The sequence below is a fragment of the Carlito syrichta genome, unplaced genomic scaffold (assembly GCF_000164805.1).
Source record: "Carlito syrichta isolate Samal-C Ts95f unplaced genomic scaffold, Tarsius_syrichta-2.0.1 Scaffold309192, whole genome shotgun sequence".
NCBI lineage: Eukaryota > Metazoa > Chordata > Mammalia > Primates > Tarsiidae > Carlito > Carlito syrichta.
In genome coordinates, this window is record NW_007253288.1 from 148,918 (window position 1) to 164,612 (window position 15,695).

Below are 15,695 nucleotides of genomic sequence, written 5' to 3' on the forward strand. Positions count from 1 at the left end.
CTATTCTTGGTCGTTTGTGTTTCCATATGAATTCCTGTGTTGTTTTTTCTAGGTCTGAGAAGAATGTTGCTGGTAATTTGATGGGTATTGCAGTGAATCTGTAGATTGCCTTAGGTAAGATGGATATCTTCCCAGTGTTGATTCTTCCAATTCATGAGCATGGGATATATTTCTACTTGTTTGTGTCATCTTTGATTTCTTTGAGCAGTGTTTTGCAGTTTTCATTAAGGCCTTTCACGTCTGGTTAGGAAGATGCCAAGGTATTTCATTTTTTTGTGGCTATTGTAAATGGAATTGTGCTTTTTATTTGGGTTTCTGTTTATTATTGGTGTAAAGAAATGCCATTGTCTTTTGCACATTTATTTTATATCCTGAGACTTTGCCAAAGGCCTTTATCCCTGTAAGGAGGATTTTGACAGATTCTCTTGGGTTTTCAAGGTACACAATCATGTCATCTGCAAAGAGAGATAACTTGACTTCCTCTTTTCCTATTTGGATACCCCTGATTGCCTTCTCTTCTCTGATTGCTCAAGCCAGGACTTCCAATACTGTATTGAACAGGAGGGATGAGAGTGGGCGTCCTTCTCTTGTTCCAGTTTTCAGGGGAAGTGGTTTCAATTTTTGACTGTTTATGAGTATGCTGGCTGTGGGTTTCTCGTAGATGGCTTTTACTATTTTGAGGTATGTTCCTCATATGCCTAGATGTTTGAGGGTTTTTATCAAAAAGAGGTGCTGAATTTTATAGAAAGCTTTTTCTGCATCTAATGATAAAATCATGTTGTTTTTGTTTTGACATCTGTTGATGTATTTAATTACATTTATGGTTTTACAAATGTTGAACCAGCCTTGCATCCCAGGAATGAAGTCTATTTGGTCATGATGTATGATTTTTGAGAAGTGTTATTGAATACGGTTTGCTAGGATCTTGTTGAGAATTTTAGCATCTATGTTCATCAAAAATAATGGCCTGTAATTCTTTCTTTGTTGGGTGTTTACCTGGCTTGGGTATCAATGTGATGTTAGCTTTGTAAAATGATTTGGGGAGGGTGCCATCTTTCTCAATCCCCTGGAATACCTTCAGTAGGATTGGAATCAGCTCCTCCTTAAATGTCTTGTAGAATTCTGCGTGAAAGCCATCTGGTCCAAGGCCTTTTTTTGTAGGTAGTTTTCTTATTACGCAGCCAATTTCCTGGATTGTTATTGGTCGATTTATGGTCTCAATTTCTTCTTGTTTCAACCTAGGCAGGTTGTGCGATGACAGAAAGTCCTCCATTTCCTTAAGGTTTTCAAGTTTATTTCCATAAAAGTGTACAAAGTTCTCTAATGATCTTTTGTATTTCTTCAGGGTCAGATGTGACTTCATCTTTTGTGTTTCCGACTGTGCTTATTTGGTTGTTTTCTCTCTTTTGCTTGGTCAGTCTAGCTAGGTGACCATCAATCTTGTTTATCCTTTCAAAAAACCAGCTTTTTGTTTCATTAATTTTTTGTATTATCTTTTTGTCTTCTATGTCCTGGATTTGGGCTTTTATTTTGGTGATCTGGATTCTTCTGCTGAAATTAGGGTTTTTGTGGTCTTAGTTTTCCAGCTTTGTTAGGTGGCTTGTTAGGTTGTTAATTTGTGATTCTTCCATTTTCTTCATGTGCATTTTTAGGGATCTAAATTCCCCTCTTTCTACAGCTTTCATGGTGTCCCAGAGATTCTGGTAAGATGTTTCTTCATTTTCATTTTTTTCCAGGTATCTTTTGATCTCTGTTTTGATTTCATCATTGACCCAGAAGTTGTTTAGCATCATTCTGTTTAGTATCAATGTCTTTGTGGTTTTATGGGGATGTTGTTGGTGTTAATGCTTATTTTTATTCCTTTGTGGTTCAAAGAAGGTGCATGATAAAATTTTGGCTATTTTAAATTTGCTTATGTTTGATTTTTGGCCAAATATGTGGTCGATTTTTGAATACGTTCTATGAGGTGATGAGTAGAATGTGTATTCTGTGGTCTTTGGATGGAGTTTACTGTAGGTATCAAGTAAGTCCATTTGGTCGTCACATTGAGGTTCCATATCTGATTGCTGATTTTTTGTTCTGATGATCTGTCTAGGGTTGTGAGTGGGGTATTATAGTTCCCAGTTATGATGGTGTTAGAGGCAATATCTTTCTTTAGTTTTCCTAGAAGCTGCTTTATGAAAGTTGGTGCACCTCTGTTGGGTGTATATATGCTAAGGATAGATATTTCTTGTTGATGGAGTGAACCTTTTATCATTATGTAGTCGCCCTCTGTATCTTTTTTAATTTTTGATAGTTTAAATGGTATTTTGTCTGATATTAGTATCATGACTCCTCCTTTCTTTTGTGTTCCATTCGCCTTAAAATTTGTTTCCCATCCTCTTTCTTTGTGTATGTCCTTTCTAGTGAGATGGGTCTCTTGAAGGCAGTATATTGTTGCCTGGTGGTATTTTATCCATTTTGCCATTCTATGTCTTTTCAGTGGTGCATATAGTGCATTCACATTCAGGCTAATTATTGAAATGTGAGAGTTCATCCCTATTATAGAGTTCTTATAGAGTTGTTGTTCTTTCACTTGGTTTTTTGTCTTTCTTTTTTTTTGGGGGTTGATTCATGTGTATTTTATTCTTTTTCCTGTACTCTTGTGAAGAATGTGGTTCTTTTTTCCTTTTCTTCTGTGTTTAGGACTTTCTTAAGTGTTGCATGTAGAGATTGTCTGGTTGCAAAGTAAGTTCTTAGGGACTGGACATCTGAGAAAGATTTTAATTCTCCCTCGCTGATGAAACTTAACTTGGCTAGATAGGTTATTCTTGGTTGGAATTGTTTATCTTTTAGGACTTTGAACATAGGGCTCCAGGCTCTCCAAGCCTGCAGGGTTTCTGTAGATAAATCTGCTCTATTCTAATTGGTCTTCCAAGGTAGGTGATCTGGTCTTTTTCTCTTGCAGCCTTTAGGATTTTTTCTTTTATGCCTACTTTTTTAAGATGAATTATTATGTGTCTAGGAGTTGGCCTTCTCAGCTTTTGTCTTGCAGGGGTTCTCTGAATCTCTTGTGTTTGAATTTTTGCATCACTGATTAGATGAGGGAAGTTTTCTTGAATAATCTTATGGAAAGTTTGTTCCAGTGTGGACTCTGTCTCTCGTTCTGCCTCATGAAGGCCAATTACTCTTAGGTTCGGTCTCTTAAAGTAATTGCTCTTCTCTTGAAGGTTTTGTTCTGTCTTTTTGAGCATGTTTTCTATGTTTTTAAGAATTTGGGTTAGTTCTATATTTTGGCCCTCAAGCTCTGAGATTCTTTCTTCTGCTTGGGTATTTCTGCTTTCCTTGCTTATCAGTTTGTTATTTATTTCATTCACAGTATTCTTTATTATTGTTATCTCAGATACCTGCTCCTTCATAATTTCTTCTTGTCTCTCCTCAATTCTTTTTAATCTCTCCATTAATGTCTTGATATCTAGGTTTGTAGTTTGAGACCAGTCATTCTGGGGGCTGTTCATTGTTTGAATTCCGAAGTCAGTTTTCTCAGTGTCTGCTCTCCCAGGGGTCTGGGAGAGACCCATATTTTTCTTTTGATTTTTCTTCATTTGTGTAGATATTTCTCTCTTTCTCCATTTCTCTCCCCTTCTTTAATTGTTTTTCAGGAATGGTGGGGTCACTTTTGTTTCACTTGTGCAATCTCCTGTTCTTCCTTATGAGGGTCCTCTGGCTTTGTTCACTTTTGAGGTTGGAATGTGGGCTGTGGGCTGTACTTTTTGCAGTTTTGAGGTTTAATTGAGGGAGAAGCTGTGATTCAGAATGTATATGCTGATTCCAGCATCCACCAACAGGTGTATGAGCACACTGGAGCCTATTTCCCACTGCCTTACAATCTGTCTGTTCAGCAGTATGTAGGTTTGGTCCCTGGAACAAAAGGAGGTACAAAAGAGGAAAATAATGGAGGAAAGGGGTCAATAGGAGGTTAGAAAGAGAGAAGAATGAGAGGTAAAACAGACATACATACCAACTAACAGGTGAAAAAGAGACACAAGTCTGGGGAGAAGTGAAAAAAAATGCAAGCAGAATTCCCTAAAGATTACTGGTATGTACACAAAGACAGACCAATAAATCATGAAACAGATAGTGTAAGTCATAAAGCAAACAAAAATGAGCAAAACAAACAGTCAAAATGGTAAAATCAAAAGTCAAAATAAGGGATTAGACTAGCTCTGGAATCTTTCCTGAGTGTCTAAAGTCTCTTCAGCTCTGACCTCCAGCCTCTCCCCTTTGGTTTCATTGCAGACAGCTAGATTTACCTCAACTTGGGTTTGTTTTTTTACCTGTTGCATGGGAGGTCTGTGACACTTAGTTGCCTTTGTCTGAATCAGCATGGGGAGGGGCTTTGTCTCCTGTTAGCGATGTTACCTTAGGATCTGAGGTGGAGGCTGCTGATGGGTGGGCAGGGCAATGCTAATCTCTGCCTGGAGAAAGGCTGAGGTGGCAGCTTCACTTTTGTGAATCTTTTCTCTCCGCTTGTCTGGGTTCCTGGGTGATCCACTATATTGGGCCATGGTGTCGTGGGAGGCACCGGGGATCAGCTGCACAGCTGGGCACTGGATCCAGGGTACCACCAGCAGGCTGGGGTGGAGGAGGGTTTTGGGAGTTTCCTCTTCTGGAGCTGAAAGCCTCCAATCAGCACCTCCTTAAGATGCCTTAGCCAGGGTGGGCCCAGAGCTCCAGAGCTCCAAAGCTCCAAAGGGCAGGCAGTGAGCAGCGAGAGTGGCCCTGGGCTCCTCACAGGGTACTTCAGCTAGGAATGGGACTGGTATCTCTGAGGGGCAGGAGCCCAGAGCCTCCCTGGGTGACTGGTGGCTTGGTGCTGGGTGCTGTGTGAGATGATGTAGCTAGGGAGGGAGCTGAGACCCGAGACTCCCGCCCAGGTGGGAGTCACGTATAGTGGAGCAGCAGCAGCCGGAGGCCACAATATCTGGCCCTGCGTGGGACCGAAGTTCCCTGGGTCTCGGAGCAGTGCAGCTGGCAGTGGGCAGGGGTGTGGGGGAAGAAAAGTAAGAAGAGTCTTTTTGGGAACTCACGTTCGGAGAATCTCACAGTTTCACCTATGCTGTTGCCATCTTACCGGAACTCCTTTTCTACTTCTAAGGAACCAAATTTTTACAGGAATTAAACACAAATTATTTTTATTTGCATACTTATTATTTTTGATGTCTACACAAATACGTATACTCTAGAAATGTTTATAATCCAGGAAGTTGGGACATTCTGGGAGAGGACATTTTGTTTATGGAAGTCTCTGTGATTACAGTTTGAGGCCATTGCAATGAATTTATTAGTAAATCCACCACTCAACGCTGGGCCAGCAGCCTTTTTCTTTTCTGTCAGTAGGCAGACAGCTTCTATTGAACACCTATTGCTCGCACAGCATTCATCTGGGGTTTGACTCCTCCCTTGAGACTTCAGTAGCACTCCTCATTTTATTTTTCTTATTACCCACTTGTATCAATAAGGAAATAGTGTAAGTGTAGATATTACTCTAGTATCATTCTAACCAATATTTCTTTAGCCTCAAAGAGAAGTAGTTTGGTAGCAAGAAAGCCACCGGAAGACTCTGGAAACTATGAATTCACCTTTGGGCTCATGATTAGTGATTACCAAAAGTAAGTCACTTCCCTTTACCTTCCCCTTATCAGGAATTGTTGCTATCCTAAGAAATATCAGTGGGATCATGATTTGCACTTTCTTATATTTCACAGGATGATGAAACTTGATACAGTACTCCAAATTTTTTTCTCTCCTATACTTGAAGATAAGCTATCTGGTTATGTTCACTTTGAACAAATATTAAATACTAGTTCTGCTAATAAGACTCAAACTATATAAAGGTAGATTGAAAATTCTAAAAGGATGTGACTGTGTCCTTTTGTTCTAAATAGTGTTCAATAGTAGAAGGTAATAAATACTTTGGGAAATTTATGAAGGATGATGTACTATAATAGGAAACCCATACAGAAGGGAATAAGCAGAAGGCATCCTAACTGGAGGGATGTGATAGGTCTGCCTTCAATGCTATGTCTACAGAATACCTTCCATGATAGTGACTGCCATTTCCTATATACTATTCTGTGCTGAACACTTACCATATATAGTTTTAGTTCTCAAGAAAATCCTGTGAAGTTGGTGTTACCAATTCTTTAAAAAACAAAAACAAAAGAAGCAAGGTTATGTAACATACACAGTTACACAACTTTAAGTGGCAAAGATTTAAGTCAAATTCCACCCAGCTTCATCATTTTCATGAATTTTACTCTATTGTACTATTGATACTTTAGGAGAGATTCCTATCAATGTACTGATCGCAGGAAGCATCTTGCTTTTCTCTAACCACTACTTATTTAGAGTTAAAAAATGCAGCTGGGCTCGGTGGCTCAGCCTGTAATCCTGCGCATTTGGGAGGCTGAGGTGAGTGGATTGCCTGAGCCCGGGGGTTCGGAGACCCACCTGGGCAGCGAGACCTCATCTCTACAATAAATCAAAAAAAATCAGCCGGGCATGGTAGTGCATGCCTGTAATTCTGGCTACTTGGAAGGCTGAGGAAGGATCACTGGAGCCCAGCAGGTCGAGGCTGCGGTGGCTGGGAGCGGCCACTGCACTCCAGTCTGGGCGACAGAATGAGACTCCAACTCAAAAAAAAAAATGTACACATTAAGCCCTGGTGAAAAATATTGCAAATATTGTAAATTCAGGAAGTCTAAAGTGAGTAAAAAAACAGTATGTGTAGACAGTTATTTGATACACCTATGATTTCATCTTCAAATGACAATTTTCTAAGTATTTATGCTGACTTAAAAATGGAATTTTCTTATTTATTATATAGAAAAGAGTTTCTCAACCATGTATTGTTGATATTTTATTCTGGATCATTCTTTGTTGTGGGGCTGGCCTGTGTATTGTAGGATGTTTAGCAGCATTCCTGGTCTCTTCCTACTACATGCCACTAGTACTGTTCTGGTCATAATAATCAAATGTCTCTAGACATTGCCAAATGTCTTGTGGGAAGAAAATTACTGCCAATTATAAACTATTATTGTAGGTCAATTAAACTTCTTCCTAAAGATGCATTTAACAGATAGTTTAGTAGCATCATACATTAAGTGGGAAAAGATCAGAATTTATTCTCTGCTGTTGGATGAAAACCTAAGTGCTTGATAGTATTTGCATTCCTTTTCTTGTGTAATGCAAATCCGTTAAGGTCAGTTCACACCACAGTTGATTACTGTCTCTTTTCCATTTCGCTAGTATAGAGGAATGGAATTCTTAGAAGAAGAGGCTGGGAAAGTTCATCATCATTATGTCAATACTCTAACAGTGTGTAAAGTCCTTCTCAGGTTTCATTCAGCATCTCTGTGAAGGAGTCAGACGATCATGGTGTTCTGTTGTGAGGACAGAATGAGCAAATAAAAACACCTGGATTACGCAAGCAGACTTGCTCCCCTTCATGGACAGCAACTCAACTACTACTCAAACAACTACTCTTTTGCAGAGCAGCACTAGCACCACATCATGGAAATGAGTGGTATAGAGAGTCCTGGGAAAAAGACAGGAACACAAGACTTACAGATAGAATGAAAAATACCTTACTTTGTTTTGAGAGCAGTTGTGATGTACACACTATGTCCTGAGGCTAAATAATTTGGACAAGGTCACCCAGCTAGAAAGTAGGACCCAAGGTACTGATCTAAGACCTGCTTTAATCCATTTGACCATATTCACTAATGAGGACAGAGACCATTCTAGTCTGTCATATTTACAATGATATAGATTAATTTTCCTAAGAGTTTCTATAAGGTCTTTTTGCATTTCAATTGCATTGTATGTGATCGATCAATTTCAAGTACAAGTGAATTACAAGTGGAAAATTTCTAAGAGCAACTGAATTGTACTTGACATTTTGGAGTCCCAGTAGCTGAGTAGCTCTCAAAAAGGTCATTTACAACTTTGTTGCCTGCAAAATACCAAGGGCAACTCAGTAGAGATTGGAAATTGAAAGGAGAATTATACTCTACCTCAAATCAGTCACATGGACTCTGAAGAAGGATATTTGTTCTATTAAACGTGAGATGGGGAAATGGAAAATTGCCCACTGATGTTGAAAAATTTTACCCAATGCATTCATCTCTTTACATGATTTATGGATATAGTTTTACTATCAATCCATCTATGCCATGCCAAGTGCTCATTTTCTTTCCTTGATTTATCTTAAATCAAGAATTCTGTCACTAAAGACTATACATCCATGTTAATTCCTTTATATTCTTGAAGCCTAATGAACCTTATCCTTTTCAATATGAGGGAGAAAAAGGTAGAAAGAATATGATATATCAAAACAGGCAGATTTCAAAAAATTTTTATTTAAGAAAAATGAGATATTCTTTTTGTGGTTGTTAACCTAATATAAGATTTAGTGCAGTAGCAGTGGGGAAAAAAAATTAGAAACATATTTTTTGACAAAACTAACTAACAGGGTTCAGTTTTACCTTAATAAACTACATTTTGGGGGGGTAAGGGATGGTGGTGACGGTAGAACTAGAGCTTCTCTCTCATATATTTAAGCTTTGGGAAAGTAGTTAGAATACTCAGCTATATGTGAATATCCTAGTGTTTTGTCCCATTCCTTGTCGGCTCTTCCTTTTATATTAGCAGTGTCTTAGATCTAGAAAGGCTTAAAGCAGAAGAAATTTAGGAATTAGTAGACTGACATATTCTTCTGACCATCCTCCAGAGTGTTAATGAAGTCGTATGGATACATTGACGTTGATCTTGACACTTCTATCATTTTATTCAGTTACTGGTCACCAAATATTGATGAATTTTACTATGAATTCAACACTGACCTGATTTTGGTACCAGAGATACAATGATGGGCAAAACCAGATAAGGTTGGTCTCTTCCTTCATGGATCTTATATGTTAACAATAAATGTGAACAAATAATCCAGAAATAAATATATCAATAAGGGAAAAACTGTAGTTCCATGTGCACAGGCATGGGAATCAGATTAATTTGAATCTAAAGCCTTCCTCTTCCTCTTTCTAATTTTGTCATCTTGGGAAAGATACTAAAACTTACTAAGCATCAGTTTTTTTATCTCTAAAATGAAGCTATTAAAGCCAACTATGCAGAATTGGTGCATGAATTCTAAATTGTCATGAAAGTTGCCTTACAATAATTATTATAAGACGTGGACTAGGCCTACTTGTCCTGTTAGAGGAAAGGGTGTTTCTTCTCCCACCCACTCCAGCACTATTATCTTCCAGAATCCGAGAACCACACAGACATGTTTTCTATAATTTAAAGGTAGTTTATCAAAGTCATCCTCTGCCCAGAAGCTGAGCAAAGTAGAACTAATTTTAACTATAATGTATTGAACATATATGATAAATAAAGAAACAGAAACAATATGAGAACAGAAGGAAGATAAAAATCTAGAGAAATAGAAAAACCCAATTCAAAACAAAATGAAACAAAACAGGATTGTGCAGGATATTTGCTAATGTTACCTCACTTAAAGATTATAACAATCCTTGAAGTAGATACTATTTATCCACAATTTGTAATATGGACATTGAATCTGAGGTATATAAAATGCTTGCTTAGGTAATCTGGAAACAGGTACTCTTACTTAGCTGAATCTGAATACAGGTCTTTTTGCAAAGCCAAGTTGGTTTTCCTGTATATTGTTTTTTTTTTTGCCTAGTGTCCTGTTCAGTACTTTCCTGAGTTTCTGAAATGATAAGTTGGGATTCTGCATTCTGTATTCTTCTTCTATCTCCCATTCCACATCCTTCACTTTTTGTTATGTTAACATACCCTAGATATACCAACATTCTGGCAAGAATTGGGGCAAATTACTATTCTTCTATTTGAATGAATGGCTTTCTGGGAAATGGTGGCAATTCTATTTAATAGATCCGCCTGAGCTATGAAAATTTAAAAAAAATTGGAAAGATATTATGAATGACTTTTACCCTGTGAAATGCAAAGAACATCAAGAATTAGCTGATGAGGCAATCTCCTCCTAAAGTGGGAACAGAATGATTAACAATCAATAGCATCAAAGAAAGAGGAAGTCAAGCATATTCCAGTAAAAGAGAAAATAAAGAAAAAATGGCAGGGGATTTTGGTGACTTTGTTTAGAGTTTAGGTTTTGTTATTGATTTGGAATGTGGAGCAAACAATCATATCTTTTTTATATATTTAAGTGCAAAACAAACAAAATATTATAGCACTGGTTCCCATCTCTGTGTAATATAAATAACCATAAAAACAAATTAGGCTGTATAATTGAATTATAAAGATGTTTTATAAATGTGGAAGGGAGTCAGCCTTGAGATGGGTAGGCAAGATAAATAATCTGAAAAATGTCTTAGATACTCAGTATTTCTAAGATTCTTTAATAGTCCTATGTGTGCATATACATACAGGACAAATTGTACTATTGCTTGTAAAGAATTTATATAACTGGTACACAGAAAGACTTTATCATTGGCACTAAATGAACTTTTATATAGTTAATAAATGAATAAGGAATAAAATCATCTCAATATATTTATTTAATGTGGGGATTGGTTGAAAACCTAACACATTCAGACTCCCAAGTTCCTTCTCTAATCTTGTGAAATGAGGCAATCATCTATGATGGAAGGTTTATTCATTAGAGAAATTGAACAGAAGTTGTTCTGAACATGGGACACAAGGCACAGTGGGTGGCAGGAAGTATATACTAGACTGAAAACAGAAAGCACAAGTTAAATTGTGCATTCTGAATGATGGCATTTCTTAGGCTTCTTCCCATACTCTGACCTCAGTGTGCTGGCAACCATATATAAATACAAACTAGAGTGAGTTGGATTGAATTCGAGAAAAGTGAAAAAGCGTAGGAGAATAGAATGACATAAACTAACATTTTGGTGTCATTCAATGAAAAAGCTGGTTACCTACCTCCTTATTACCCTACGATGAAGTTCACATGTTGTACCTACCTTCTTATTACCCTGTGATGAAGTTCACACGTTAATAGGTAGAGTTTCCTTTTGTATTTTTGGTGCTTAATTCTTAAACATAAAATCATAGTTAAGAATAATCACACAATGAAAGTATCAAACATTACAGACAAAAAAAAAAAATGACCAACAGGGACAATATGAAAATAGAAGGAAAATAAAAATCAAGATAAATAGAAAAAGCCAAATCGAAACAAAATGAAACAAAACAGTAACAAGCAGAGTGAATTACACTTTTCTCTACTCCCTGTTCCCTAAAGAGAAAAGAATGCTGCAAAATAGGACAGAGAACAAGACAGAAAACAAAAATATGACCATCAGTAGAAAGATAGGAAGATTAAGCTCCAAAAGAAGAACAACACAACATGGGAGCTGATACCTTCATCTTGAGAAACTCCCTAAGCACTGGAGTGTAGAAGATGATGTACGTCTTCTAGAATATAATTAAATTCTTATATTAAGCTATATGTATTTTCTCTTTTAAAAAACTATTTATTAGTATATAGCCACCCTGTCAAAGAGATACTAATATGTATCCTAGAGATACGATGATAGACAATCTGAAAATTTCTAAGGAAATTTATTCCCTGCCTTCATAATCTAGATAATTGTATCAATTCACATTTTATTTTAGTGGAAATGTTTATTAATTTGTTATGGCTTCCTAATTTTTTCTAGGTCCTTAAACATTGTTAGTAATAGATCACTGTTAAGTATGTTGTACACTAGTAACTTTTTATATGTATGCTGTTTTCTTATAGAAATCTCTCAATACATATAGCTTGAGGAATAGAATAATTTCTTTTGAAAATATTAAACATAAATAAATTATTGTGTTTCTGTTAGGTGGATTTGTGGTGTATATTTAAATGTTCTTGTGTTGCTGAAGGACGTATCAAACAGAATTTCTCCATATACACTATGGCTTCATGTCCCTGAATGGTTTGCCAAAGTTATCCTTCTTAATGAAGAAACTGGAACCTAATCCGTCATTCTTACTTTTTTTACTTAGTATGTTTCTCCATTTAAAAATTGAGTCAATACAACTCACCTGTGACTTGAAAAGACTTTTAAAATCTTTGGTATTTTAGAACACTAATCACATCACCTTTCATTCCCTCCCATACACAAAAGGACAAAAAAAATTTAACAAACAAACAAACAACAATGGTAAAACAGTACTTGAGCTATATGTAAGGCGTGGTTTCCTCTTTTGGAGGGATATTTGTAGGTTGAGGTGTGGCTGCAGGAGGTCTGTTTATAATGAAAGACTGACTTCCAGTTTTTTTCTTTATACTCATGTTGGCTAGTGTGTCATATTCACTGTTGTCGATCTCAGCAAAAGTGTATAGGTCTTCCTCCTCTTCTAGGTCCTTTGCATCTTCTTTCTTTTCATCCCCTTTAAGGTCATCTTCTGTTTCTTGTCTAACACCAGCATCATACCAGTGTTGACTTCTTTCTATTTGGCTTTCTAACATTGCCCTTGCCCCTGCTTATGAAATATTTAGATTGCATTTACTCTTATATGCAATATTCTTGGCAAACTATGACCTTTTTTTTCTCTTTTGTCAAATTCCTAATTAATGAGTTTGGGAGTCACACCCTATTAACCATAAAGTCTCATCAGATGGGTTTTTATTAACTCTATGTAATGTGGCTTACTTTTTTACATGATTCTGCACAATATCACATAACAGATCAAGAAGGAAATAAAAAGCTGTCTTTTGGGGAAATATAAGTCTATACAGAATCCCTTTCCCAGGTATCCACAGAGGACCTAGAGGTCCTAGACATTTGCCATCTATTCTTTCTCAGGGCGGCCATCTATATGGTGTCATCTACATATCAAAAAATATGGCTCCTTCAAACTACTCCTTAATCTTAATTCAGCAGTTCCTTTACTGATTTCAAAATTCCTTAGACAGGGCCTCACTCTAGCTACTTGTTGCCAATCATAAAATCTTTGAATCCACCTATGACCTGCAAGCCCCTGCCTGGAGATATTCCACTTTCCAGCCTGGACCAATGTGAATCTCACATGTATTGATTTATTATTATTTTTTTTAACTTCTGTTTCCCTAAGATATATGTAACCAAGCTGCGATTCAACCACCTTGGGCACATGTTCTCAAGACCTCCTGGGACTATGCCATGGATCTAACATCACTCACATTTGGCTCAGGATAAACTTTAAAAAATATTTTACAGAGTTTTCATCTTTCATCATGCTACCTCTTTCTCAAGTTTCTTAAAGTGGCTTAGTCAATGCCATAGAAAATAATATAGAAGAAGAGCTCCTGTCTCCAGAAAAATAATTTATATATTACTCCATGCATTCCAAAAGAAAGGTGAGCTGTATAACTTACTAACATCCTCCTGTAGTTTATAATTTTATTGAGGAAAAACATTTGTTTAATACACAGATATCTTTGAAAACATAAATATTTTCCACTTTATTTTGTGGATGTATATAATGACCTACTATTAAGAAATTGAGTTATAAATCTAAGTCTCAAACTCCAAATGCCTTGAAAACTTTATTTTTCCAGCATAATACTATTAGGTTTTTTTTCATTTGAAATTGTTTTACCCTTCATATTGCTTGCACTGATATTCCACCTAAATTTTAATTTCTCTGAAAATGACAGGGGGAAATAGCCAAAGATACCATTAGTTGGTTTCATAGTAGTCAGTCTCTAGCTATGACAAACTGACCTACAAAAATGCAAACTCTGGTTCCAACATGAACCTTATTTACAGCTAAAGGACGCCAAAAGGAGAGTTCATGACAGAAAAGGTAGTGTGAATAATCAGTGGTTTGAAGACTAATTAATATGTAAAGAATAAAATTACAAATTTCAGTTTTTTATGACTTTTATATTCAGTAATTTCTTTTACATATTTTTTAATAACAATTATTTAGAAGACAAAGATATGATATGTTTTGATCAATGAATAAGTTGAAAAGAATTTTGATGGCTTTTTCCCAGGCCATGAGAGAAGTTTTTGTTTGTTTTATTTTTATTTTTTCGATTTGCCCTTTGTTTGATGAAAATCTGAACCCCTAAAATTATTTAGCTTACTTATGAAGATTTTAGTGGAAAACTTAGAAGCTGAGGCAAAAAACAAATAGTAAAGCAGAATAAAAGGATATTGTAGGAAAATTCAGCAATTATTTTGGGTAGACTTATGAAGAGAGAGAGATCAAGATAGTCTCCCAACAGAGTTTTAAATCTTATTGTTTCATTTACTTTAACCTAAAAAAAAAATTAATTACTTACATGCCTAGCATTGACTTTAAATTCACCAAGACTTGCTTTTTCTCCTATGAATAATATGCTTTCGACATATGACTTCTGTTTCTCTGACAGCAACAAAGGTGAAACCAGACTAAGTGTGTGGGAACCACTTTCACATTGTTTCATTTTTAGCGGAATGTGTCAACTATCTTACTTTTATGAGCTGATTTCCTGAGCTGTTAACTCTCTTTGTTTCCCCACCCACATTTCTTCCCAACTATTTCTAAAGTTGGGCTTGAACTAGAAATAATTCATTTCACTTTTTATTTTTCAAAGTATCAGATTATACCTTTCATGTAAGAGTGGGACTTAAGCTTTCTCAATTCAGTGATACCTTAATAAATAAACATTAAAATAAATCATTTCTATAATTCCAACTTTTGAAATAGTTGAGGCTAGAGTATATAAAAAAGAAGAATCCTAAAAGCTCAGGAAACCCGTTCATAGAAATATTTGACATATTCTAATTACATGGTCTTCGGTCCAGTCAAAGAGGGTTTCTATAGTTACTATTCAGGATTGTTGGGAAGAGACAATGGGTTCTTTATAAACTGAAAAGTGCCCTACAGTGTTATATATTCTTAGTTGCTCCAGTGAACATGTCCATAAATCCATCATGAGGAATTTGATGTCAAGGCATTGCTGATAAAAAGCATTTTTATTTTCTCTTCAGTAACATGAGGGCAGATGTAAGCTGCACTTAAAGAACAACTCCTGAGGTATCACTAGTTAAAGTCAAAGAACCCATACAAAGTCTCTGGAAAAAATACGTGATAGCTTACACCTTACTTTTAAATACTTAAGCAATTAAAAAAAAAAAGCTGGTTATTTATTTTCCACTCACTTTTAATATCAGCTCTATAAAAAGATGAGATAAAAAGTAACACTGCATATAAAATGTAAAAATAAAGTTTTTAAATAAAAAGAGATGGTTATTGTTTTATTTTGCTTTATATTTGGTAGTTTTCAGAAGATATATTAGCCAACATTACATATCTGGTGGATACTCTAGAGTATAGTTTTAGACAGTTATTCAACACACACACACACACACACACACACACACACATCCAACATAAAATATATTAGCAAAAATATAATATCATATTAGCTCCTTTAAGAAAATTAATATAAAATTTTAAAGAAAGATTTTATTGTATAAAATTATTCAACTCAGCTGGGCTCGGTGGCTCAGCCTGTAATCCTGCGCCTTTGGGAGGCTGAGGTGAGTGGATTGCCTGAGCCTGCGGGTGCGAGACCCGCCTGGGCAGGCGAGACCTCATCTCTACAATAAATCAAAAAATCAGCCAGGCGTGGCAGCGCATGCCTATAATTCTGGCTA

At 36.2% G+C, this 15,695-nt stretch overlaps 1 pseudogene; it reads right to left on the reverse strand.

Annotated features, from left to right (window-relative positions):
• LOC103269312 overlaps positions 1-15,695 on the reverse strand; it is a 46,631-nt pseudogene that overhangs the window by 14,199 nt on the left and 16,737 nt on the right.